The 26,092-nt window shown below is 36.6% G+C and overlaps 18 non-coding genes across 18 annotated transcripts; all 18 read left to right on the top strand.

Annotated features, from left to right (window-relative positions):
• Positions 1-648: 648 nt before the first annotated feature.
• TRNAT-AGU (transfer RNA threonine (anticodon AGU)) lies at positions 649-722 on the top strand. The gene has a single exon. It is a non-coding gene; the product is annotated as a tRNA-Thr (tRNA).
• Positions 723-1,663: 941 nt separating this feature from the next.
• TRNAT-AGU (transfer RNA threonine (anticodon AGU)) lies at positions 1,664-1,737 on the top strand. The gene has a single exon. It is a non-coding gene; the product is annotated as a tRNA-Thr (tRNA).
• Positions 1,738-2,174: 437 nt separating this feature from the next.
• Positions 2,175-2,247, top strand: TRNAT-CGU (transfer RNA threonine (anticodon CGU)). Its single transcript has one exon. It is a non-coding gene; the product is annotated as a tRNA-Thr (tRNA).
• A 431-nt stretch (positions 2,248-2,678) lies between these two features.
• Positions 2,679-2,752, top strand: TRNAT-AGU (transfer RNA threonine (anticodon AGU)). Its single transcript has one exon. It is a non-coding gene; the product is annotated as a tRNA-Thr (tRNA).
• Positions 2,753-3,189: 437 nt separating this feature from the next.
• On the top strand, positions 3,190-3,262 carry TRNAT-CGU (transfer RNA threonine (anticodon CGU)). The gene has a single exon. It is a non-coding gene; the product is annotated as a tRNA-Thr (tRNA).
• Positions 3,263-4,707: 1,445 nt separating this feature from the next.
• On the top strand, positions 4,708-4,781 carry TRNAT-AGU (transfer RNA threonine (anticodon AGU)). Its single transcript has one exon. It is a non-coding gene; the product is annotated as a tRNA-Thr (tRNA).
• Positions 4,782-5,218: 437 nt separating this feature from the next.
• TRNAM-CAU (transfer RNA methionine (anticodon CAU)) lies at positions 5,219-5,291 on the top strand. Its single transcript has one exon. It is a non-coding gene; the product is annotated as a tRNA-Met (tRNA).
• A 431-nt stretch (positions 5,292-5,722) lies between these two features.
• Positions 5,723-5,796, top strand: TRNAT-AGU (transfer RNA threonine (anticodon AGU)). Its single transcript has one exon. It is a non-coding gene; the product is annotated as a tRNA-Thr (tRNA).
• A 437-nt stretch (positions 5,797-6,233) lies between these two features.
• Positions 6,234-6,306, top strand: TRNAT-CGU (transfer RNA threonine (anticodon CGU)). Its single transcript has one exon. It is a non-coding gene; the product is annotated as a tRNA-Thr (tRNA).
• Positions 6,307-7,751: 1,445 nt separating this feature from the next.
• Positions 7,752-7,825, top strand: TRNAT-AGU (transfer RNA threonine (anticodon AGU)). The gene has a single exon. It is a non-coding gene; the product is annotated as a tRNA-Thr (tRNA).
• Positions 7,826-8,263: 438 nt separating this feature from the next.
• On the top strand, positions 8,264-8,336 carry TRNAM-CAU (transfer RNA methionine (anticodon CAU)). Its single transcript has one exon. It is a non-coding gene; the product is annotated as a tRNA-Met (tRNA).
• Positions 8,337-8,769: 433 nt separating this feature from the next.
• Positions 8,770-8,843, top strand: TRNAT-AGU (transfer RNA threonine (anticodon AGU)). The gene has a single exon. It is a non-coding gene; the product is annotated as a tRNA-Thr (tRNA).
• Positions 8,844-9,279: 436 nt separating this feature from the next.
• Positions 9,280-9,352, top strand: TRNAT-CGU (transfer RNA threonine (anticodon CGU)). The gene has a single exon. It is a non-coding gene; the product is annotated as a tRNA-Thr (tRNA).
• Positions 9,353-9,784: 432 nt separating this feature from the next.
• On the top strand, positions 9,785-9,858 carry TRNAT-AGU (transfer RNA threonine (anticodon AGU)). Its single transcript has one exon. It is a non-coding gene; the product is annotated as a tRNA-Thr (tRNA).
• A 434-nt stretch (positions 9,859-10,292) lies between these two features.
• On the top strand, positions 10,293-10,365 carry TRNAT-CGU (transfer RNA threonine (anticodon CGU)). Its single transcript has one exon. It is a non-coding gene; the product is annotated as a tRNA-Thr (tRNA).
• A 1,917-nt stretch (positions 10,366-12,282) lies between these two features.
• On the top strand, positions 12,283-12,355 carry TRNAM-CAU (transfer RNA methionine (anticodon CAU)). Its single transcript has one exon. It is a non-coding gene; the product is annotated as a tRNA-Met (tRNA).
• A 433-nt stretch (positions 12,356-12,788) lies between these two features.
• On the top strand, positions 12,789-12,862 carry TRNAT-AGU (transfer RNA threonine (anticodon AGU)). The gene has a single exon. It is a non-coding gene; the product is annotated as a tRNA-Thr (tRNA).
• Positions 12,863-13,803: 941 nt separating this feature from the next.
• TRNAT-AGU (transfer RNA threonine (anticodon AGU)) lies at positions 13,804-13,877 on the top strand. Its single transcript has one exon. It is a non-coding gene; the product is annotated as a tRNA-Thr (tRNA).
• The last annotated feature ends 12,215 nt before the right edge of the window (positions 13,878-26,092 follow it).

The raw sequence follows: 26,092 nt of genomic DNA, 5'->3' as shown, positions 1-26,092 counted from the left end.
TTTATTAAAACATATTAATACTTGTTTAGTGATTGAGTATCTGTTTGTGTTTAAGATTACAGTACATATAAAGAAGAATTTATAGCACGAAACAAAATTTCATCATCAACAATAGATTATTCATGTATTTTTTATTATTGACGTTGGTGGTGTGGCTTAGTGGTTAAAGCGCCTGTCTCGTAAACAGGAAATGCTGATTTCAAATCGCAGCAGCACCTAACTGTTTTCTCCATGCTTTAGGAATATTTTTCATCAAACAAATGTTGAATACAATTTAAGAATAAACGTCTGGTTCTATGAACTTTAGAATAAGTTATCATAAAATGAAATAAAATACTTGGCATTGTGAAGATTTTTATAGGAATGCATTGACTGAAATATCGAAAAGTAAATGACAAAGAACAAGATAGAGCCATATGATCACTCTATTGTTGAGTTCAACTAATCCACTCTTCGGCAAGGTATATTTTAAAATTCTATGAATAGGGTAAACTTCAAATTAGAGAGGTGTTTTTGAATAGGGGAAGCGTCTTCATCTAAAGTGTTTGATTAGAGAAGTCTGTGAACTTATAAAAGAATATGAAAGTGAAAAAGCAATATTCTCTTGAACACCATAAAGAAAAGTCTTTCAAAGATAAGACTCAAGGGGGTGCTGTGGCTTAGCTGGTTAAAGCACCTGTCTAGTAAACAGGAGATCCTGAGTTCAACTCTCAGCAGCGCCTTGCTTTTCTCTTTGTTATATAACAAATCAATTTCATTAGGTCCTATTCTGATACAATTAAAATATAAAAGTCTGATTCATCTTTCTGTTGAACAGATCATCTTAAACCTCATAAAAACCAAAGTATTTTCAAGATTATAGAGTAAATACTGTTTTTGCAAAATAAAAAAAGACATATCTATGAGAAAGACGTAGATGACATTACTACCTCGATTTGAGCTATATTAATGCCTTCATGAAAAAAAAAATGTAATGTATTCAAGAAATAACATTGGGTTTTATAAGAGTACCAATTTATTAAAACATATTAATACTTGTTTAGTGATTGAGTATCTTTTTGTGTTTAAGATTACAGTACATATAAAGAAGAATTTATAGCAGGAAACAAAATTTCATCATCAACAATAGATTATTTATGTATTTTTTGTTATTGACGTTGGTGGTGTGGCTTAGTGGTTAAAGCGCCTGTCTCATAAACAGGAAATGCTGAGTTCAAATCTCAACAGCACCTAACTGTTTTCTCCATGCTTTAGGAATATTTTTCATCAAACAAATGTTGAATACAATTTAAGAATAAACGTCTGGTTCTATGAACTTTAGAATAAGTTATCATAAAATGAAATAAAATACTTGGCATTGTGAAGATTTTTATAGGAATGCATTGACTGAAATATCGAAAAGTTAATGACAAAGAACAAGATAGAGCCGTATGATCACTCTATTGTTGAGTTCAACTAATCCACTCTTCAGCAAGGTATATTTTAAAATTCTATGAATAGGGTAAACTTCAAATTAGAGAGGTGTTTTTGAATCAGTGAAGCTTCTTCATCTAAAGTGTTTGAGTAGAGAAGTCTGTGAACTTATAAAAGAATATGAAAGTGAAAAAAGTAATATTCTCTTGAACACCATAAAGAAAAGTCTTTCAAAGTTAAGACTCAAGGGGGTGCTGTGGCTTAGCTGGTTGAAGCGCCTGTCTAGTAAACAGGAGATCCTGAGTTCAAATCTCAGCAGCGCCTTGCTTTTCTCTTTATTATATAACAAATCAATTTCATTAGGTCCTATTCTGATACAATTAAAATATAAAAGTCTGATTCATCTTACTGTTGAACAGATCATCTTAAACCTCATACAAACCAAAGTATTTTCAAGATTATAGAGTGAATACTGTTGTTTTAAAATAAAAAAACACATATCTATGAGAAAGACGTATATGACATTACTACCTCGATTTGAGCTATATTAATGCCTTCATGAAAAAAAATATATAATGTATTCAAGAAATAACATTGGGTTTTATAAGAGTACCTGTTTATTAAAACATATTAATACTTGTTTAGTGATTGAGTATCTTTTTGTGTTTAAGATTACAGTGCATATAAAGAAGAATGTATAGCAGGAAACAAAATTTCATCATCAGCAGTAGATTATTTATGTATTTTTTGCTATTGACGTTGGTGCTGTGGCTTAGTGGTTAAAGTGCCTGTCTCGTAAACAGGAAATCCTGAGTTCAAATCTCAGTAGCACCTAACTGTCTTCTCCATGCTTTAGGAATATTTTTCATCAAACAAGTATTGAATACATTTTAAGAATTAAACGTCTGGTTCTATGAACTTTAAAATAAGTTATCATAAAATGAAATAAAATACTTGGTATTGTGAAGATTTTTATAGGAATGCACTGACTGAAATATCGAAAAGTAAATGACAAAGAACAAGATAGAGCCGTATGATCACATTATTGTTGAGTTCAACTAATCCACTCTTCGGCAAGGTATATTTTAAAATTCTATGAATAGGGTAAACTTCAAATTAGAGAGGTGTTTTTGAATAGGTGAAGCGTCTTCATCTAAAGTGTGTGAGTAGAGAAGTCTGTGAACTTATAAAAGAATATGAAAGTGAAAAAACAATATTCTCTTGAACACCATAAAGAAAAGTCTTTCAAAATAAAGACTCAAGGGGGTGCTGTGGCTTAGCTGGCTAAAGCGCCTGTCTAGTAAACAGGAGATCCTGAGTTCAACTCTCAGCAGCGCCTTGCTTTTCTCTTTGTTATATAACAAATCAATTTCATTAGGTCCTATTCTGATACAATTAAAATATAAACGTCTGAATCATCTTACTGTTGAACAGATCATCTTAAACCTCATAAAAACCAAAGTATTTTCAAGATTATAGTGTGAATACTGTTGTTGCAAAAGAAAAAAAGACATATCTATGAGAAAGACGTATATGACATTACTACCTCGATTTGAGCTGTATTAATGCCTTCATGAAAAAAAAAATATAATGTATTCAAGAAATAACATTGGGTTTTATAAGAGTACCTGTTTATTAAAACATATTAATACTTGTTTAGTGATTGAGTATCTTTTTGTGTTTAAGATTACAGTACATATAAAGAAGAATTTATAGCAGGAAACAAAATTTCATCATCAACAATAGATTATTTATGGATTTTTTGTTATAGACTTTGGTGGTGTGGCTTAGTGGTTAAAGCGCCTGTCTCGTAAACAGGAAATGCTGAGTTCAAATCTCAGCAGCACCTAACTGTTTTCTCCATGCTTTAGGAATATTTTTCATCAAACAAATGTTTAATACAATTTAAGAATAAACGTCTGGTTCTATGAACTTTAGAATAAGTTATCATGAAATGAAATGAAATACTTGGCATTGTGAAGATTTTTATAGGAATGCATTGACTGAAATATCGAAAAGTAAATGACAAAGAACAAGATAGAGCCGTATGATCACTCTATTGTTGAGTTCAACTAATCCACCCTTCGGCAAGGTATATTTTAAAATTCTATGAATAAGGTAAACTTCAAATTAGAGAGGTGTTTTTGAATAAGTGAAGCTTCTTCATCTAAAGTGTTTGAGTAGAGAAGTCTGTGAACTTATAAAAGAATATGAAAGTGAAAAAGCAATATTCTCTTGAACACCATAAAAGAAAAGTCTTTCAAAGTTAAGACTCAAGGGGATGCTGTGGCTTAGCTGGTTAAAGCGCCTGTCTAGTAAACAGGAAATCCAGAGTTCAACTCTCAGCAGCGCCTTGCTTTTCTCTTTGTTATATAACAAATCAATTTCATTAGGTCCTATTCTGATACAATTAAAATATAAAAGTCTGATTCAACTTTCTGTTGAACAGATCATCTTAAACTCCAAAAAAACCAAAGTATTTTCAAGATTATAGAGTAAATACTGTTATTGCAAAATAAAAAAAGACATATCTATAAGAAAGACGTAGATGACATTACTACCTCGATTTGAGCTATATTAATGCCTTCATGAAAAAAAAAATTTAATGTATTCAAGAAATAACATTGGGTTTTATAAGAGTACCAGTTTATTAAAACATATTAATACTTGTTTAGTGATTGAGTATCTGTTTGTGTTTAAGATTACAGTACATATAAAGAAGAGTTTATAGCACGAAACAAAATTTCATCATCAACAATAGATTATTCATGTATTTTGTATTATTGACGTTGGTGGTGTGGCTTAGTGGTTAAAGCGCCTGTCTCGTAAACAGGAAATGCTGATTTCAAATCGCAGCAGCACCTAACTGTTTTCTCCATGCTTTAGGAATATTTTTCATCAAACAAATGTTGAATACAATTTAAGAATAAACGTCTGGTTCTATGAACTTTAGAATAAGTTATCATAAAATGAAATAAAATACTTGGCATTGTGAAGATTTTTATAGGAATGCATTGACTGAAATATCGAAAAGTAAATGACAAAGAACAAGATAGAGCCATATGATCACTCTATTGTTGAGTTCAACTAATCCACTCTTCGGCAAGGTATATTTTAAAATTCTATGAATAGGGTAAACTTCAAATTAGAGAGGTGTTTTTGAATAGGGGAAGCGTCTTCATCTAAAGTGTTTGAGTAGAGAAGTCTGTGAACTTATAAAAGAATATGAAAGTGAAAAAGCAATATTCTCTTGAACACCATAAAGAAAAGTCTTTCAAAGATAAGACTCAAGGGGGTGCTGTGGCTTAGCTGGTTAAAGCACCTGTCTAGTAAACAGGAGATCCTGAGTTCAACTCTCAGCAGCGCCTTGCTTTTCTCTTTGTTATATAACAAATCAATTTCATTAGGTCCTATTCTGATACAATTAAAATATAAAAGTCTGATTCATCTTTCTGTTGAACAGATCATCTTAAACCTCATAAAAACCAAAGTATTTTCAAGATTATAGAGTAAATACTGTTTTTGCAAAATAAAAAAAGACATATCTATGAGAAAGACGTAGATGACATTACTACCTCGATTTGAGCTATATTAATGCCTTCATGAAAAAAAAAATGTAATGTATTCAAGAAATAACATTGGGTTTTATAAGAGTACCAATTTATTAAAACATATTAATACTTGTTGAGTGATTGAGTATCTTTTTGTGTTTAAGATTACAGTACATATAAAGAAGAATTTATAGCAGGAAACAAAATTTCATCATCAACAATAGATTATTTATGTATTTTTCGTTATTGACGTTGGTGGTGTGGCTTAGTGGTTAAAGCGCCTGTCTCATAAACAGGAAATGCTGAGTTCAAATCTCAGCAGCACCTAACTGTTTTCTCCATGCTTTAGGAATATTTTTCATCAAACAAATGTTGAATACAATTTAAGAATAAACGTCTGGTTCTATGAACTTTAGAATAAGTTATCATAAAATGAAATAAAATACTTGGCATTGTGAATATTTTTATAGGAATGCATTGACTGAAATATCGAAAAGTTAATGACAAAGAACAAGATAGAACTGTATGATCACTCTATTGTTGAGTTCAACTAATCCACTCTTCAGCAAGGTATATTTTAAAATTCTATGAATAGGGTAAACTTCAAATTAGAGAGGTGTTTTTGAATCAGTGAAGCTTCTTCATCTAAAGTGTTTGAGTAGAGAAGTCTGTGAACTTATAAAAGAATATGAAAGTGAAAAAAGTAATATTCTCTTGAACACCATAAATAAAAGTCTTTCAAAGTTAAGACTCAAGGGGGTGCTGTGGCTTAGCTGGTTGAAGCGCCTGTCTAGTAAACAGGAGATCCTGAGTTCAAATCTCAGCAGCGCCTTGCTTTTCTCTTTATTATATAACAAATCAATTTCATTAGGTCCTATTCTGATACAATTAAAATATAAAAGTCTGATTCATCTTACTGTTGAACAGATCATCTTAAACCTCATACAAACCAAAGTATTTTCAAGATTATAGAGTGAATACTGTTGTTGCAAAATAAAAAAACACATATCTATGAGAAAGACGTATATGACATTACTACCTCGATTTGAGCTATATTAATGCCTTCATGAAAAAAAATATATAATGTATTCAAGAAATAACATTGGGTTTTATAAGAGTACCTGTTTATTAAAACATATTAATACTTGTTTAGTGATTGAGTATCTTTTTGTGTTTAAGATTACAGTGCATATAAAGAAGAATGTATAGCAGGAAACAAAATTTCATCATCAGCAGTAGATTATTTATGTATTTTTTGCTATTGACGTTGGTGCTGTGGCTTAGTGGTTAAAGTGCCTGTCTCGTAAACAGAAAATCCTGAGTTCAAATCTCAGTAGCACCTAACTGTCTTCTCCATGCTTTAGGAATATTTTTCATCAAACAAGTATTGAATACATTTTAAGAATTAAACGTCTGGTTCTATGAACTTTAAAATAAGTTATCATAAAATGAAATAAAATACTTGGTATTGTGAAGATTTTTATAGGAATGCATTGACTGAAATATCGAAAAGTAAATGACAAAGAACAAGATAGAGCCGTATGATCACTCTATTGTTGAGTTCAACTAATCCACTCTTCGGCAAGGTATATTTTACAATTCTATGAATAGGGTAAACTTCAAATTAGAGAGGTGTTTTTGAATAAGTGAAGTGTCTTCATCTAAAGGGTTTGAGTAGAGAAGTCTGTGAACTTAAAAAAGAAAATGAAAGTGAAAAAGCAATATTCTCTTAAACACCATAAAGAAAAGTCTTTCAAAGTTGAAACTCAAGGGGGTGCTGTGGCTTTGCTGGTTAAAGAGCCTGTCTAGTAAACAGGAGATCCTGAGTTCAACTCTCAGTAGCGCCTTGTTTTTCTCTTTATTATATAACAAATCAATTTCATTAGGTACTATTCTGATACAATTAAAATATAAAAGTCTGATTCATCTTACTGTTGAACAGATCATCTTCAACCTCATAAAAGCCAAAGTATTTTCAAGATTATAGAGTGAATACTGTTATTGCAAAATAAAAAAAGACATATCTATGAGAAAGACGTAGATGACATTACTAGCTCGATTTGAGCAATATTAAAGCCTTCATGAAAAAGAATGGTAAACCATTCAAGAATTGAAATTGGGTTGTACAAGAGTACCTGTTTATTAAAACATAATAATACTTGTTTAGTGATTGAGTATCTTTTTGTGTTTAAGATTACAGTACATATAAAGAAGAATTTATAGCAGGAAACAAAATTTCATCATCATCAATAGATTATTTATGTATTTTCTGTTATTGACGTTGGTGCTGTGGCTTAGTGGTTAAAGCGCTTGTCTCGTTAACAGGAAATCCTGAGTTCAAATCTCAGTAGCAGCTAACTGTTTTCTCCTTGCCTTAGGAATATTTTTCATCAAACAAGTGTTGAATACATTTTAAGAATTAAACGTCTGGTTCTATGAACTTTAGAATAAGTTATCATAAAATGAAATAAAATACTTGGTATTGTTAAGATTTTTATAGGAATGCTTTGACTGAAATATCGAAAAGTAAATGACAAAGAACACGATAGAGCCGTATGATCACTCTATTGTTGAGTTCAACAAATCCACTCTTCGTCAAGGTATATTTTAAAATTCTATGAATAGGGTAAACTTCAAATTAGAGAGGTGTTTTTGAATAAGTGAAGAGTCTTCATCTAAAGTGTTTGAGTAGAGAAGTCCGTGAACTTATAAAAGAATATGAAAGTGAAAAAGCAATATTCTCTTGAACACCATAAAGAAAAGTCTTTCAAAGTTAAGACTCAAGGGGGTGCTGTGGCTTAGCTGGTTAAAGTGCCTGTCTAGTAAACAGGAGATCCTGAGTTCAACTCTCAGCAGCGTCTTGCTTTTCTCTATGTTATATAACAAATCAATTTCATTAGGTCCTATTCTGATACAATTAAAATATAAAAGTCTAATTCATCTTACTGTTGAACAGATCATCTTAAACCTCATAAAAACCAAAGTATTTTCAAGATTATAGAGTGAATACTGTTATTGCAAAATAAAAAAAGACATATCTATGAGAAAGACGTAGATGACATTACTACCTCGATTTGAGCTATATTAATGCCTTCATGGAAAAAAAAATTGTAATGTATTCAAGAAATGAAATTGGGTTTTATAAGAGTACCTGTTTATTTAAATATATTAATACTTGTTTAGTGATTGAGTATCTTTTTATGTTTAGGATTAGAGTACATATAAAGAAGAATTTATAGCAGGAAACAAAATTTCATCATCAACAATAGATTATTTATGTATTTTTTATTATTGATGTTGTTGCTGTGGCTTAGTGGTTAAAGCGCCTGTCTCATAAACAGGAAATCCTGAGTTCAAATCTCAGCAGCACCTAACTGTTTTCTCCATGCTTTAGGAATATTTTTCATCAAACAAGTGTTGAATACATTTTAAGAATTAAACGTCTGGTTCTATGAACTTTAGAATAAGTTATCATAAAATGAAATAAAATACTTGGTATTGTGAAGATTTTTATAGGAATGCATTGACTGAAATTTCGAAAAGTAAATGACAAAGAACAAGATAGAGCCGTACGATCACTCTTTGTTGTTGAGTTCAACTAATCCACTCTTCGGCAAGGTATATTTTAAAATTCTATGAATAGGGTAAACTTCAAATTAGAGAGGTGTTTTTGAATAAGTGAAGCGTCTTCATCTAAAGTGTTTGAGTAGAGAAGTCTGTGAACTTATAAAAGAATATGAAAGTGAAAAAGCAATATTCTCTTGAACACCATAAAGAAAAGTCTTTCAAAGTTAAGCCTCAAGGGGGTGCTGTGGCTTAGCTGGTTAAAGTGCCTGTCTAGTAAACAGGAGATCCTGAGTTCAACTCTCAGCAGCACTTGCATTTCTCTTTGTTATATAACAAATCAATTTCATTAGGTCCTATTCTGATACAATTAAAATATAAAAGTCTGATTCATCTTACTGTTGAACAGATCGTCTTAAACCTCATAAAAACCAAAGTATTTTCAAGATTATAGAGTGAATACTGTTATTGCAAAATAAAAATAGACATATCTATGAGAAAGACGTAGATGACATTACTACCTCGATTTGAGCAATATTAATGCCTTCATGAAAAAAAAATTGTAAACCATTCAAGAATTGAAATTGGGTTATACAAGAGTACCTGTTAATTAAAACATAATAATACTTGTTTAGTGATTGAGTAACTTTTTGTGTTTAAGATTACAGTACATATAAAGAAGAATTTATAGCAGGAAACAAAATTTCATCATCAACAATAGATTATTTATGTATTTTTTGGTTTTGACGTTGGTGCTGTGGCTTAGTGGTTAAAGCGCTTGTCTCGTGAACAGGAAATCCTGAGTTCAAATCTCAGCAGCACCTAACTGTTTTCTCCATGCTTTAGGAATATTTTCATCAAACAAGTGTTGAATACATTTTAAGAATTAAACGTCTGGTTCTATGAACTTTAGAATAAGTTATCATAAAATGAAATAAAATACTTGGTATTGTGAAGATTTTTATAGGAATGCATTGACTGAAATATCGAAAAGTAAATGACAAAGAACAAGATAGAGCCGTACGATCACTCTTTGTTGTTGAGTTCAACTAATCCACTCTTCGGCAAGGTATATTTTAAAATTCTATGAATAGGGTCAACTTCAAATTAGAGAGGTGTTTTTGAATAAGTGAAGCGTCTTCATCTAAAGTGTTTGAGTAGAGAAGTCTGTGAACTTATAAAAGAATATGAAAGTGAAAAAGCAATATTCTCTTGAACACCATAAAGAAAAGTCTTTCAAAGTTAAGACTCAAGGGGGTGCTGTGGCTTAGCTGGTTAAAGCGCCTGTCTAGTAAACAGGAGATCCTGAGTTCAACTCTCAGCAGCACTTGCATTTCTCTTTGTTATATAACAAATCAATTTCATTAGGTCCTATTCTGATACAATTAAAATATAAAAGTCTGATTCATCTTACTGTTGAACAGATCATCTTAAACCTCATGAAAACCAAAGTATTTTCAAGATTATAGAGTGAATACTGTTATTGCAAAATAAAAAAAAGACATATCTATGAGAAAGACGTAGATGACATTACTACCTCGATTTGAGCTATATTAATGCCTTCATAAAAAATATGTAATGTATTCAAGAAATAACATTGGGTTTTATAAGAGTACCTGTTTAATAAAACATATTAATACTTGTTTAGTGATTGAGTATCTTTTTGTGTTTAAGATTACAGTTCATATAAAGAAGAATTTATAGCAGGAAATGAATTTTCATCATCAACAATAAATTATTTATGTTTTTCTAGCTATTGACGTTGGTGCTGTGGCTTAGTGGTTAAAGCGCCTGTCTCGTAAACAGGAAATCCTGAGTTCAAATCTCAGCAGCACCTAACTGTTTTCTCCATGCTTTAGTAATATTTTTCATCAAACAAGTGTTGAATACATTTTAAGAATTAAAGGTCTGGTTCTATGAACTTTAGAATAAGTTATCATAAAATGAAATAAAATACTTGGTATTGTGAAGATTTTTATAGGAATGCATTGACTGAAATATCGAAAAGTAAATGACAAAGAACAGGATAGAGCTGTATGATCACTCTATTGTTGAGTTCAACTAATCTACTCTTCGGCAAGGTATATTTTAAAATTCTATGAATAGGGTAAACTTCAATTAAAGTGTTTGAATAGAGAAGTCTGTGAACTCATAAAAGAATATGAAAGTGAAAAAGCAATATTCTCTTGAACACCATAAAGAAAAGTCCTTCACAGTTAAGACTCAAGGGGGTACTGTGGCTTAGCTGGTTAAAGCACCTGTTAGGTAAACAGGAGATCCTGAGTTCAACTCTCAGCAGCGCTTTGCTTTTCTCTTTGTTATATAACAAATCAATTTCATTAGGTCCTATTCTGATACAATTAAAATATAAAAGTCTGATTCATCTTCCTGTTGAACAGATCATCATAAACCTCATAAAAACCAAAGTATTTTCAAGATTATAGAGTGAATACTGTTATTGTAAAATAAAAAAAGACATATCTATGAGAAAGACGTAGATGACATTACTACCTCGATTTAAGCTATATTAATGCCTTCATGAAAAAAAAATTTAATGTATTCACAAAATAAAATTGGGTTTTATAGGAGTACCTGTTTATTAAAACATATTAATACTTGTTTAGTGATTGAGTATCTTTTTGTGTTTAAGATTACAGTACATATAAAGAAGAACTTATAGCAGGAAACAAAATTTCATCATCAAGAATAAATTATTCATGTATTTTTTGTCATTAATGTTGGTGCTGTGGCTTAGTGGTTAAAGCGCCTATTGCGTGAACAGGAGATCTTGAGTTCAAATCTCAGCAGCACCTACCTGTTTTCTCCATGCTTTAGGAATAATTTTCATCAAACAAGTGTTGAATACAATTTAAGAATAAACGTCTGGTTCTATGAACTTTAGAATAAGTTGTCTTAAAATGAAATAGAATACTTGGTATTGTGAAGATTTTTATAGGAATGCATTGACTGAAATATCGAAAAGTAAATGACAAAGAACAAGATAGAGCCGTATGATCGCTCTATTGTTGAGTTCAACTAATCCACTCTTCAGCAAGATATATTTGAAAATTCTATGAATAGGGTAAACTTCGAATTAGAGAGGTGTTTTTGAATGAGTGAAGCGTCTTCATCGAAAGTGTATGAGTAGAGAAGTCTATGAACTTATAAAAGAATATGAAAGTGTAAAAGCAATATTCTCTTGAACACCATAAAGAAAAGTCTTTCAAAGTTAAGACTCAAGTGGTTGCGTTGGCTTAGTTGGTTAAAGCGCCTGTCTAGTAAACAGGAGATCCTGAGTTCAACTCTCAGCAGCGCCTTGCTTTTCTGTTTGTTATATACCAAATCAATTTCATTAGGTCCTATTCTGATACAATTAAAACAAAAAAATCTGATTCATCTTACTGTTGAACAGATCATCTTAAACCTCATAAAAACCAAAGTATTTTCAAGATTATAGAGTGAATACTGTTATTGCAAAATAAAAATAGACATATCTATGAGAAAGACGTAGATGACATTACTACCTCGATTTGAGCAATATTAATGCCTTCATGAAAAAAAAATTGTAAACTATTCAAGAATTGGAATTGGGTTTTACAAAAGTACCTGTTTAATAAAACATAATAATACTTGTTTAGTGATTGAGTATCTTTTTGTATTTAAGATTACAGTACATATAAAGAAGAATTTATAGCAGGAAACAAAATTTCATCATCAACAATAGATTATTTATGTATTTTTTGTTATTGACGTTGGTGCTGTGGCTTAGTGGTTAAAGCGCCTGTCTCATAAACAGGATGTCCTGAGTTCAAATCTCAGCAGCACCTAACTGTTTTCTCCATGCTTTAGGAATATGTTTCATCAAACAAATGTTGAATACATTTTAAGAATTAAACGTCTGGTTCTATGAACTTTAGAATAAGTTATCATAAAATTAAATAAAATACTTGGTATTGTGAAGATTTTTATAGGAATGCATTGACTGAAATATCGAAAAGTAAATGACAAAGAACAAGATAGAGCCGTATGATCACTCTTTGTTGTTGAGTTCAACTAATCCACTCTTCGGCAAGGTATATTTTAAAATTCTATGAATAGGGTAAACTTCAAATTAGAGAGGTGTTTTTGAATAAGTGAAGCGTCTTCATCTAAAGTATTTGAGTAGAGAAGTCTGTGAACTTATAAAAGAATATGAAAGTGAAAAAGCAATATTCTCTTGAACACCATAAAGAAAAGTCTTTCAAAGTTAAGACTCAAGGGGGTGCTGTGGCTTAGCTGGTTAAAGCGCCTGTCTAGTAAACAGGAGATCCTGAGTTCTACTCTCAGCAGCACTTGCATTTCTCTTTGTTATATAACAAATCAATTTCATTAGGTCCTATTCTGATACAATTAAAATATAAAAGTCTGATTCATCTTACTGTTGAACAGATCATCTTAAACCTCATAAAAACCAAAGTATTTTCAAGATTATAGAGTGAATACTGTTATTGCAAAATAAAAATAGACATATCTATGAGAAAGACGTAGATGACATTACTACCTCTATTTGAGCAATATTAATGCCTTCATGAAAAAAAAAATTGTAAACTATTCAAGAATTGAAATTGGGTTTTACGAGAGTACCTGTTTATTAAAACATAATAATACTTGTTTAGTGATTGAGTATCTTTTTGTGTTTAAGATTACAGTACATATAAAGAAGAATTTATAGCAGGAAACAAAATTTCATCATCAACAATAGATTATTTATGTATTTTTTGTTATAGACGTTGGTGCTGTGGCTTAGTGGTTAAAGCACTTGTCTCGTAAACAGGAAATCCTGATTTCAAAACTCAGCAGCACCTAGCTGTTTTCTCCATGCTTTAGGAATATTTTTCATCAAACGAGTGTTGAATACATTTTAAGAATTAAACGTCTGGTTCTATGAACTTTAGAATAAGTTATCATAAAATGAAATAAAATACTTGGTATTGTGAAGATTTTTATAGGAATGCATTGACTGAAATATCGAAAAGTAAATGACAAAGAACAAGATAGAGCCGTATGATCACTCTATTGTTGAGTTCAACAAATCCACTCTTCGGCAAGGTATATTTAAAAATTCTATGAATAGGCTAAACTTCAAATTAGAGCGGTGTTTTTGAATAAGTGAAGCGTCTTCATCTAAAGTGTTTGAGTAGAGAAGTCCGTGAACTTATAAAGGAATATGAAAGTGAAAAAGCAATATACTCTTGAGCACCATAAAGAAAAGTCATTCAACGTTAAGACTCAAGGGGGTGCTGTGGCTTAGCTGGTTAAAGTGCCTGTCTAGTAAACAGGAGATCCTGAGTTCAACTCTCAGCAGCGTCTTGCTTTTCTCTTTGTTATATAACAAATCAATTTCATTAGGTCCTATTCTGATACAATTAAAATATAAAAGTCTGATTCATCTTACTGTTGAACAGATCATCTTAAACCTCATAAAAACCAAAGTATTTTCAAGATTATAGAGTAAAGACTGTTATTGTAAAATAAAAAAAGACATATCTATGAGAAAGACGTAGATGACATTACTACCTCGATTTAAGCTATATTAATGCCTTCATGAATTTTTTTTTAATGTATTCACGAAATAAAATTGGGTTTTATAAGAGTACCTGTTTATTAAAACATATTAATACTTGTTTAGTGATTGAGTATCTTTTTGTGTTTAAGATTACAGTACATATAAAGAAGAACTTATAGCAGGAAACAAAATTTCATCATCAACAATAAATTATTTATGTATTTTCTGTTATTGACGTTGGTGCTGTTGCTTAGTGGTTAAAGCGCCTCTCACGTAAACAGGAGATCCTGAGTTCAAATCTCAGCAGCAACTACCTGTTTTCTCCATGCTTTAGGAATAATTTTCATCAAAAAAGTGTTGAATACAATTTAAGAATAAACGTCTGGTTCTATGAACTTTAGAATAAGTTGTCTTAAAATGAAATAGAATACTTGGTATTGTGAAGATTTTTATAGGAATGCATTAACTGAAATATCGAAAAGTAAAGGACAAAGAACAAGATAGAGCCGTATGATCACTCTATTGTTGAGTTCAACTAATCCACTCTTCAGCAAGGTATATTTTAAAATTCTATGAATAGGGTAAACTTCAAAATAGAGAGGTGTTTTTGAATGAGTGAAGCGTCTTCATCGAAAGTATATGAGTAGAGAAGTCTGTGAAATGAAAGTGAAAAAGCAATATTCTCTTGAACACCATAAAGAAAAGTCTTTCAAATTTAAGACTCAAGGGGGTGCTTTGGCTTAGCTGGTTAAAGCGCCTGTCTAGTAAACAGGAGATCCTGAGTAACCCTGAGCGTAGTACGCGTAGTCGCGCTACGCGAAGCTACGCGAAGCTACGCAAAGACGTTCTCGCACTACGCGAGCTTCGCGACCATGCGTAGTAGCTTGCTGGTCCCGTTCGCGAGCCATTTTTCTTGCTCGGGAGCGCGTAGTGCGTGGTCGGGGCGCTGTCTGCGTGTTCGGGGAATTGTAGCGTGCGACCTTACCCATGTGGTTGGGCTATGGGCGCGGCCATCTTGTTTTTTCAATTGTCCCGCCCGCCCGCGCCCCCTATTTCCTCTTCCGGGTCACGAATAACGCGTTCGCGCGGTGCACGTCTTGTTCGGGAACACAACTACTTGTTCACACTGAGAAAGTGCGTGTTCGCGTGAAATCTCGCGCGAACTTACCCACGTGGTGGCGATGGGCGCGGCCATCTTGTTTTTCACACTGTATGCTATGGTTCTGGGCCTAGTTTTCTATCCACCTTATATCTGTTCAATCTTTTACCTATTTTCAGTTTTTCTTACTTTTTTTTACTGCTCATCTATTTCTCTCTGCCCCTAAGTTTATATTTTGCATTTTATTTCTACTTTTCTACCTTTCTTTTTAGCTTTTCTACTGTTTTATTTTACTTCTTCGTTTAAGCTCCTACTTCTTCCCCCTAACTTTTTTTCCTTTTGTTCTAACTTTTCTTTTCCACCTCCACCCCAGAACCATGGCAAAGGGGAGCAGCAGAACCGGCTCGAAGAGCAAGGCGCCTGCGCCCAAGAAGAGCCGGCTGCCTTGCGGCAGAATGCGACCTGCAGGGGTGCAGGCCCGGAATCTTTTCGGGGAGGCGGAGGTGGCCGCCCTGGTTTTTTTCATGCAGCGCCACCTACCCTTGACCTTGGCAGCAGACAGCAGGCCAGGGTCCGGTTACCTCCCAGAGGAGCGTCACCGCCGGTGGGCGAAGGTGCGCCGGGCAGTGTACCATCACTCGCAAATCCGGCGCACCCACCAGCAGCTGGCCCACCGGTGGGCAGACATTCTGGACAGGGAGCAGGACCTGTTGGACCTGCTAGGTGTTGAAGTCGTGGGGCTTGGTGAGTAGCTAGTTATATTAATAATTTAATATATATTATAGTAGTATAAGTATTGTGTATAATTCTTGGACGAATAAGTAACACGGAAACTGGTGTGCTTAGTTACATTGCCGATGAATTCCGTCTCAAATTCTTCTGTTATTGTATGACACAGGTGCTGCTCGCCACTTCTCTTACTGGTTTGTAACATAGCGCTGGCTTGGGCTGCTGATTATTGATGTTAGAGTTTTTAGAGAACTGAAGTTAGTTGATGCTATTGCTAGAGTCTAGTCCTTACATTGTCCTTTAGTGAAATAGTGGTGGATGGATAGTATTAGTTCATACTTTTTTTAACGGTCTGCATGATGCCTCCTCTGTCACTGAATGCTTAGTTAGTTCTTATTTACCCCACCCCTCCATTGAAACCGGTTTGAGTTTGTTTACTGAGTGGTAGGCTTAGCAGCACAGCAATAGCATGGTCAGGTGAGTCAGTAGCAGTTCTGATGCAAGCAACCAACAATTACGTGTATGTACAAATTAATGCATGTGTCCTCCATCTCATCATCTATGCATGTTTGCGGGCAAAAATAAAATTGCAATGCCGACTTACTGAACAATTGGCCCGTCTGGATTCTTGAATAGGTGTTGTAGGTCAGGTGGTACTGGCTTCCTTAGTATATTCTGCAATCAGAATGTTTATGGCACATTTGATTAGTGATCTTGCAAGCCAGTAGTCATTTATACTTTGAGGTAAATTTTATTGGAATTGTTGTTCCCTAAAATGTTTGAGAGGATTTTTGAATGAGGTCTTTGTTTCACAGCACTTAATGTTTCTCTTTCTTTATTATTTCTTATATGATCAGCACCACCCAAGGGCAAGAAGACGGGGTCCGAGTTGGCGGGACAACCACAAGAGGAGCGCTCCTCTACCGCGGATCCTGCTGCTGGCCCCAGTAAGTCCTACAGTGCTTATATTAACAATTATATTTCCCTAACTTTTTAACGCACTTTATTTTTTCCAGCCGATTAATCCTCCTTTCTAATTCAATGTTAGCAAAACCTTCTTTGGTCTTAAATTTGTTTTCAAAATTTTGGGTCACTAACTATCCAATGCCATCCCTGACTTTCAGTTCCTTCAAACTGCCTCTGCCCCAAGACTCTCTGTGCTACTACTATTAGACTGTGTGTAGCTAAGCTTGCCCCGAGGGTCACTCTTTAGTTAAGGTATTCTTTTGAATAAAGCTGTGATAGAATAGCCGTAGGCACTGGGTCCACTCCTGTCTTTTGCGTTGTCCTCTGTAATCTCCAGTCTTTGTCAATTCCCACCAACAAAAATGCACAACCAGATGTTTGCCTACTAATGTTTGTTCAGTTAGTATACATCTACTACTGTTGTGGTTAATATTCTCTGCACATACACATACAGAACTATGCACAAAAAAGTAGGATGTTGTTGATGTTGGTGATAGGGAGATTGGACCTTACCCCCTGGTCACAGAACTCAGTCAGAAGAACCCATAATCCAATGACCGTCTAGTCTACCTACCTAAGTGTCTTGGTCATAGTCATTTGTCCCACTCCCGACCCCCACACGAAGATAGTTAGATATACCCAATGATTTTATTACACAACCCAGAACAGAAAAAGAAGAAGACCCTTTCGCTCACTCACTCGTTTCACTCCACAACACCCCAGACACTGAAAATATTATACCACAGAGTCTACGTGCAAGTTCAAAAACTTTATTTTTTTTAATAAAAAGCTTTGTATTGTTGTAACTTGTACGTATTTCCATGAAAAACATTCTGCTCCACCATGCAAAATGAAGAAGATTAAATACTGTACATTTTGTACACCTAGTGCACGATAGAGAAATGTGTGAATTGTGGGAGACCTCTCACCGTTGAACGTATACTGTAAGTGGTTACACATGCATCTTTCGAAAGCTCTGCAAATCCCTTGTTTCGTAAAGCAATCTTCTCTTCTCATCTGCCTATGAGAAAAATGTTGCACGTTAGACAGTGAATAAAACTATGCCAGTTTTTAGCAGTCATGGCAAAAAGTGCAACATTACATTATGGATAAGCAACAGGGACTAACAATACTGGTTTGTCAATTGTATGCGACACTCATGTGGCCTCAATGGTGTCTTTCTTACTGTGCAACAAGCTGCGAGGTAACATGGGCAAAGCAGTAGACACGGATCTAAAAATGGTTATATGGCTCAGGCTAACTTTCCAAAGACTAGAGTAGGAGTAGATTAGATGACCCTAGGGACCATCTAATAAATGAAAACTAAACTCTGTCTAATGTGACTGCTGTACATTAGGACGCAATTTGGACTAGTTACACTGTCACAACGTTTCATGTTATACGTAACTGTTTTTTCAATCTTCCTTCCTGGTTAAAAAAGTACAACTAGTAAAATAGGGGGAGGTGTGCAGGCATCTAAAAAGGTGTACTTGATTTCATAGGTGCACAATCAATACTAACCACCAGTGCCGACGGGGCCAGCGGCGAAGAGATTGCCATCCAGGAGGGGACAGAGGATGCGGCACCTGCAGGAGCATCAGTGGGGGAGAAAAGTTCAGCGGTGGTAAATTATATTCATTACTTATTTGCATTACTAGGTGGATGGGGGACATTTTTTTCCTCACTGTGCTATGAGACTTATTAAGAAAGTATGAATTTTAAGTTGTACTGGACAATATACAATGGTTGAAGAAGACACCGTTTGTAGCATTACCAGTTTTAGTTGAGTAAACAAGGCCTCTTCCATCAGCCTCCAAATCAGCTGTGAAACTTATGGAGAAGACTAAAAGTCAGATCAGATGACCTTGAGGCATGTGTTGAACAAAAAGGGAAAGAAGTGAACTAGGGTGGAAGGAGGAAGGGAGGACTCAGAGAGGTAATAATAAGACTAACTACCATAGAAGGATACTTTGGAAGGTTCATTCACATGGCTGATATGAATCGGATGCATGGGTTGTTAAAGGATGGGTAGAACTGTAAGGTCAAAGAAAATGCAGGCCTGGTTGGGCAAAAGAATATGGGTGCATGGATACAGTGGATAGCAAGAATCATGAGCGGAGTTTGTGTCAATGAAACCCAAGGCAAGGAACGAGTGGACGCATGGGTGGTTGGGTTGCTGGTGAAAGTGAAACCAGCTAAGCCGATAATAAAGAATGATAGACATTTACTTTTAATGGGTGGATGCCCCCTAAATGTATTTGTATTCATCATAGGTGAAGACTGTCACTGGAAGCAGAGTCTTACTTTGAAAAAATAAAAGGAGATACAAAAAAGACTTTTGTTCTAATGTTTACTCAAGCCCACCCAGTACTAGGGCAAGTATAATGTCGGAAAAAACTTCAACAAATGCTACAGGCAGGGGAAGCAGGAGGACATATTAGATAGATACTAAAAGTTGACACCAATTGTATGGACTGCGCTTGATAGTGCTACAATGCCACTATGCACTGTTGAATTCATTATGAAGAGTTTGCTACAATTCTGTTTCTTTTTTTATAGATACTCCTACTCCTTCCTCAAAACCATCACGGAAGGAGTTGGCAGCCAGGGCCCGGCAAAGGAAACTGCAGGCCATTGTGGAGGAGTACCGCAAGCTGGTGGCTGAGGCTGAGGAGGAGGAAGAGGCGGCGGCAGAAGCTGCTGCCTCTTCCAATGCGTCTGGCCCCAGCAAGGCTCCACCTGCAGGAGTACGGCACCGCGGCCAGGCAGCCGCTCGCCGCCGCCATTCAACATCTGCCACCCCCTCACAGCATGGATGCAAATGTAGGTGCCGTGCATTTCGGCAACAACTTCTCCTCCGGGTGGCCAAGCTGGAGGACCAATTAGAGGAGCGTGTAAAGATTTTATTGGACAAACACCTCAAAGCCCGCCAATTGTAATAGACCCTGTTGATTTGCCCCTTTTTTAATACTTTTGTTGGTGGGTGGGAATTGGGTGTTGGGGTTATTTTTGTGGGACATTCTTTGGACTTGGACTATGGTTGGGGTTAGGGTGGGGATAGGAGGATATTTTTATACATGAATAAATGTTATTTATTTTCAACTAACACAGTTATGATATGATGTTGTTTTGTGGTGGGGTTACTGTTGTACGTCACAAGGTTTACTCTAGATGCAGGGCAGCGGCCAGTGTTTGATTGAAATACTTTATTAACTGACCACATGTGTAACATGCAAACAGATAGATGCTGTGCCCCTCACTCAAAGTAACATTTGTCCTATTAGTACTACCAGCCTCTCCTCCATTAGACCTCCCAGCAAACTGCTCTTCTTAACTGTGATTGATGATGATTACGTTTGGCACCGCAAGGGCTGCATCGTTTCCCAAGACAACGGAGAATATGCCGTGGTTGTGTGATAGTAGTCGAGTAGACTCCTAGTCCTAGACACTGGCACTAGAATTGGAAAACAAAAACAAAGAGACAGTCATTTGCCTGAGAAAGAATGTGAGAGAAGTAGAAAATTACAGTACATACGGACCAAAAATACAAACAATATTGCAACAGCTAAACGAACTCAAAGAAATCAATGGTGTCGGGTACTGAAAAAGTAGAAGAAGATAACTGTAGTTGCGTTGGAGTCATTAAAACACAATACAAATCGTAAACGTACATGCTCTAAAATTAAATTCAAACAATGCCAGCAATGATTTACATTTATTCGTTGGGTCACTTTGGGAAATTATTTGCCTTGTACACTATTACATAGAGTGAGCTTGGGTGGGCAAGCAGAAGAAGATCCTCGCCCTGCCTCGTTGACTTTTGATTTTATTAGTGTTGGTTTCACCACATCTGCCCCAGCAAGCGTGTGATCAATTGTTGGTGTATATTTAATGTAGTAACATCACACCTCAATAAAAACCACACAGCCCGGGGGAAGAGGGTTAGGGTTTGATGAATGGATGGGAACGGGGGTTTGGGGAAAGGTTTGACAAAGAAAAAGAGAACGCATGGAGACAACAAGCAAAACAATGAAGACGATGATTGCTGATCCACAATTCCACAATAAATGTAAAGTCAATTAAGAACAACAAAATGGATGCACGATGAAGGTTTCATTACCTGGATGATTAATAAGAAGTGGTAATTACTTAACTACTACTACACAATTCAAAGGAAGTACTTCTTATGATATGAATGATATGACTTTTGCCTAGGCTGTATGCCCTCTGAGAAACCGTAATACCTGTTGTAGCGGGCTGAAAGCTAGCAAACAAAATTGAGATACTTTAAGTAAACAATCAATTACCAAACACAAGCATAAAATAAATGAAGAGGAAAAAGGAATCAAAGAAAAATATGAAAATGATACAAAAGTTAATGTATTATCCAGGGCCAAATGTGTAGTTGTATCTCGTCATTCATTTTTTCCTTCCTTCCATGGACACTGTTGTGACTGATTGATTGATTATATCATCCTTGGGCGCCTCTGGCAGAATGATGAGGAGGATTGGTAAGGTAAGTGTGAGTTGTTGCTCCACGTATAATATAGTAGCGCTGGGTGAAAGGCCGGCCTGTAAGTGTTGATGAAAGAAGAAATGGGGTATTGCAAAATAAGTTAACAGAATGAAAACATAGAAATCAATTACGGTGTAGTGCCAAAAAGACAAGACTCGTGAGCGAGAACATTTTCAGACTGAGGCTAATTGGATACATTGATTAACTCTACACTTCTAGTTGCACAGCAGTCATCAGAAAGAACAACAAGATAGGAGCCAGCACAGATCAGTTACAGGGCCACAACACCGGGACGTGAGTCTGTGGCCCAAAGTCCATTTACCTACATTTTTCAGAGTTTCAGACAAAAGGCATATACATCAACCTAGTATTTCCAAAGCAAGTGATTAATGTAATTGTAAATCAATGCGCCAATGTCAATCATACCACTATCCATTCCACCACTGCACACACATGTAGCCTAGGTCTGCTGTGCTTCTTCTTGATTGGTTGTGTGTTTGCCTTGTATTCCACTTCCTGAACATATTCCATCATTCATCTCTGATCAAACTGACTGACATCATCATCCGGTGTGGCACGTGTACGTGTTCTCCAACTGACCAAAAACAGCAACTAAGTATGTATTGAGTGACTACGATTAAGTCCAGACTGCACCTGCAGTAGTAGGAGTACAATTGGATACATATTATTAAACAACATGGAAAACTTGACCATCACGCGAAACACAAGCACTTTGAAACTACTAGTATACTTCGACTTCATGCACATTTGCTCTGAGTCAGCAAGCAGCCAATGCAATGTATGGCATCATTTATTTCATATACCTGTCTTTCTCTTCTTTGTGACTGTCAGATCACAGATGCAACAGAGCCTTCTGAAAGCGATGACAAGCTTACTTTAATTTTGGAGCCCTGTTCAAGTTCTGACATTGAAGAGTTGTGTATGCCTGCAGACAGAGGTGTAGCCTTAAGACAGTGATGCATTTCAGATTGGAAACAAAACAGAAGATGGCTGTAGTCACGTACGTTTCAATTGTTATGGAGGGACTGTTAGAGGCTACATTATTGCACTATTGTCCATCTCCATCCAAAGTATGGCAAGATGGAAATGTATTTAGGGTGAGTCAGGAAGATGGAGCAGGACTCTGATGAGTGGAGTGCACAGTAAATGCTCAGATGTGCAACTCCAATAGGTAATTAAAAGAGAAAGGAAGATGGAGTTGGTTTTCAAGTTTGAGTCAGAAAGACAGATACACACAAATAACTAAGGAAGGGAGAAATAAAGGAAGGGAGAATGTAACAATTTCCAAGCCTAGTTGTCAGGGAAGAGGAGCTCGTCCTCAAACCCTGGTGGCTCTTCTGACAGAAGTAGGTCCTGTAACCCAATACTTATTTCTTCCGACTCGCTCTCCTCTTCCAGCTCTGATTCACGGACTTGGTAGTCTGGTGGTATCAAGTGCTGGTTCATTTTTATCATGGTTAACCTCTCCACGCTTTTGGGCGAGAGACTGGTCCTTCTCACAGTCACAATGGTACCAGCAGCACTGAACACACGCTCAGAAGAGACACTTGCAACAGGGCAAGCTAGATACTTTAGCGCCAGCCTGCTGAGCAGTGGCCATTGGCTTCTTGTCCTATACCAATACACCAATGGGCTTTGCTCCATGAACACCTCTGTTGTGTCATCCAGATAGGCCTGGACCACCCGCTCAATGTTCATTGGTGCTCTGGTTTGCTTTGCGACAGCAACTGACTTCCCCATCCCTTTCTGTAGAAACCAAGCAGCTATTTTTTTGCTTGTGTCTGATTAATCAGATCCTGTTGGTGCGGTTGGTGTTATTGTTTGTGTTGGTGACTGCTGGGAAGCAAACGCACTGCTCGCATGCTGTGAAGAAGAACTTGACTCTGTAGGATGCTCAGTAGTACTTGCACTGTCCTGGGCTGGCACTGGCAGGCCTCTAATTGAGAGCTGTTCGTTTTCTAAATCAGTGGCTTCCTTGGCTATTACAGTTTTGTACTTGGAAACATCCTCTTCTGAAAAAGGAATTACTGCATTACTGTTCGCAAATAATTTGTACCGTGGATCCAGAATTGTGGCAGTAATGTAATTTTGATGTGACACAATCTTATTTTGAATCCTTGTATTCTCAGATAAGCGGCTTGCTAAGGACTTCGCTAAATTACATGCTTCACGTTTTCCTTCCACACCTTCGTACGTTTCAGACACCTCCTTCACCTCTTGCTCAAGCATGTACAACAATGGGATTGCTTGGCTCATAGTACAGTCATCCCTGCTGACTGCACGTGTGAAGACCTCAAAAGGAAGTAGCATCTCAGTCAGGCATTTAATGAGGTCCCATTGCCACATCTCAACGGTCATGGCTTTAACAGCATTATCCCCTGATCTTCTTGTCATGACATAAGCATTAAGTGGTATGTACTGCTCAAACAGCCGTTCGAGCATGTAATACGTAGAGTTCCAACGTGTTGGTACCTCCTGAATGAGTGCTTTGACTGGCATGTTACACTCACGTTGAATGACCCGTAGCTGCTTCCGGGCTTTAAAAGAATGATTGAAATGCGTGCAGATTCTTCTGCAAATGGTCAGTAAGTTGCTGACTCTGCTTTCAGTCTTCAGAAAGTCTTGAACCACAATGTTAATGCAGTGTGCCAAACACGGGACCCTGAAATAGTGGCCATCTTCCATGGCCTTAACTACATTACTGCCATTGTCGGTGGCAACAAAACCAATATTGAGGCCTCTTGGTTGGAGCCATTCAAAGACCTTGCTGTTGAACTCATCCAAAATGTTTGCAGCAGTATGCGATTTCTCCATAGCAAACATGGCTACAGTAGCATGTTTGCGAGTATCATTAAAAATCTCAGTAGTGTCAATGCCTGTAGATATCTTGTCTCTAACACCTGAAAAAGAGATCCAGTGTGCTGTGATGAACATGTAATCTGTGGCTTGACTACTGCTCTACATGTCTGTTGTCAGGTGGATACTATGCACAGCACTCTGCTGCAAGGCTTTTCCAAGCAATTCCAGCACGTCGTGGTGTAGTGCTGGAACAGCAACTCTGGCAAAATAGAAGCGGCTGGGAACATTCCATTTTGGGCAGAGGGTTGACACAAATTCCAGGAAACCCATCCCTTCAACAAGAGAAAAAGGGAGAAGGTCCAGAGCTAACATTTTAGCAAGCTTAGCATTATACAAACGTGCTATTGGGTGGTTGCGCTCGTACTTCCCCTCCTGCCTAAACATGCTAAGAATAGTACGCTGCTTGCAATTTCTTTCAGATATGCCCGATGCAGTACTTCGTGTGGCAGACTTCGCACCCGTACTCCTTGGTGTCTCTGGGTTACTCTTACTCTGGTGCCACAGAGATGTTGCTGATCCGGAGGATCTGGGTTGTACCACTGCAGTGCTGGGGAGTGGGACAGGGGTACTTAGTGTACCACTACCAGATAGAATGTCTCCCTCTTCATCCTGTCCGGTTACCCATGGACCTTCTACTGCTTCCCCACCAACATTAATGGTTCCTGCTTTTATGTTACGTAGGTGGTCCTCCCACCTGATTGGGTGGTGTTTTTTCATATGGGTCATTTGGCCTCCGGTACCATAGTTTGTGCCAAGCTTACCACGACTAACAGAGGAATGACAAATGGAGCATATAGCAATGTTGTCCTCATTTGCGCTAACTGTGAAGAAGTCCCACACTGGGGAGCTTAACTTTTGTCTCCTGCTAGAAGTGCCACTTCCAATGCCGGATGAACTGGAGGTTGTGTGGTGAACTGCACTATGTGGCTGTGCAGTAGTACCACTACCTCCTTCTGCTGAGGTGGAACTTGTGCTGGATGTAGGACGCTGCTGGCTTTGTGCAAATGTAAAAATGGAAGCTGGAGGTAGTTTTGTTGTGGCCTGTGTTGGTGGTATGCGTGCTACTACATCCCTAGTCACAGCCATTCTTGATAGGTTTAAAATGTTGGTCTCCATGTCCTCAGGGCCAGGAGTAATGCTTGTGATGACTGGGTCTGACTCATCATCACCATCATTATCCGGCTGCTGAACATCGCACTCCATAAGTGGTAGGCTTCCTGGAACCTTCCTTTTCCCTAGCCTGGTCTTCTCGGGATGTCTCTCCCTCTCATGCTCAGATCATTCTGGCTCCCAAGTGATGTCAAGATCATCAGAAGGGATGCTTGGCGAAGAACTCAATGGACTAACCTTCCTTTTCCTTGGTGGGGATTTGGAAACCAATAGATCTCCTGCATGATGTGCTGCCTCTTCTTGCTCTGCATTAGGCTCAATTTCCTGAACTGCCCCGACTTCGGGAGGAACAACAACTACTATTGCCAGTGGTGGTTCTTGAACAACTATTGCAGGCGGTGGTTGTGGTAGTTGTTTTTGTTGAACATCTACTATTGCGGGCGGTGGTTGTGTAACAACTGCTATTACAGGTGGTGGTTGTGGTTGTTCTTTTCATTGAGCATCTACTATTGCGGGCGGTGGTTGTTGAACATCTACTATTGCGGGCGCTGGTTGTTGTTCACCACTTTTCTGCTGTGTTCCCTCTTGCGTGGAATGTGTACTACTTTGAGATTGAGATAAGTTCAGGTCAGGCTCAGTATCACTGCTTTCCACCATTAGGCTGGCTACCTCTTCCCCACTCATCGGCTTGGGCCTGGGGTGGTGGCTTGGGCCCACTG

The sequence above is a fragment of the Lissotriton helveticus genome, chromosome 12 (genome assembly GCF_964261635.1).
Source record: "Lissotriton helveticus chromosome 12, aLisHel1.1, whole genome shotgun sequence".
NCBI lineage: Eukaryota > Metazoa > Chordata > Amphibia > Caudata > Salamandridae > Lissotriton > Lissotriton helveticus.
This window is presented reverse-complemented; position numbering and strand designations above follow the sequence as displayed.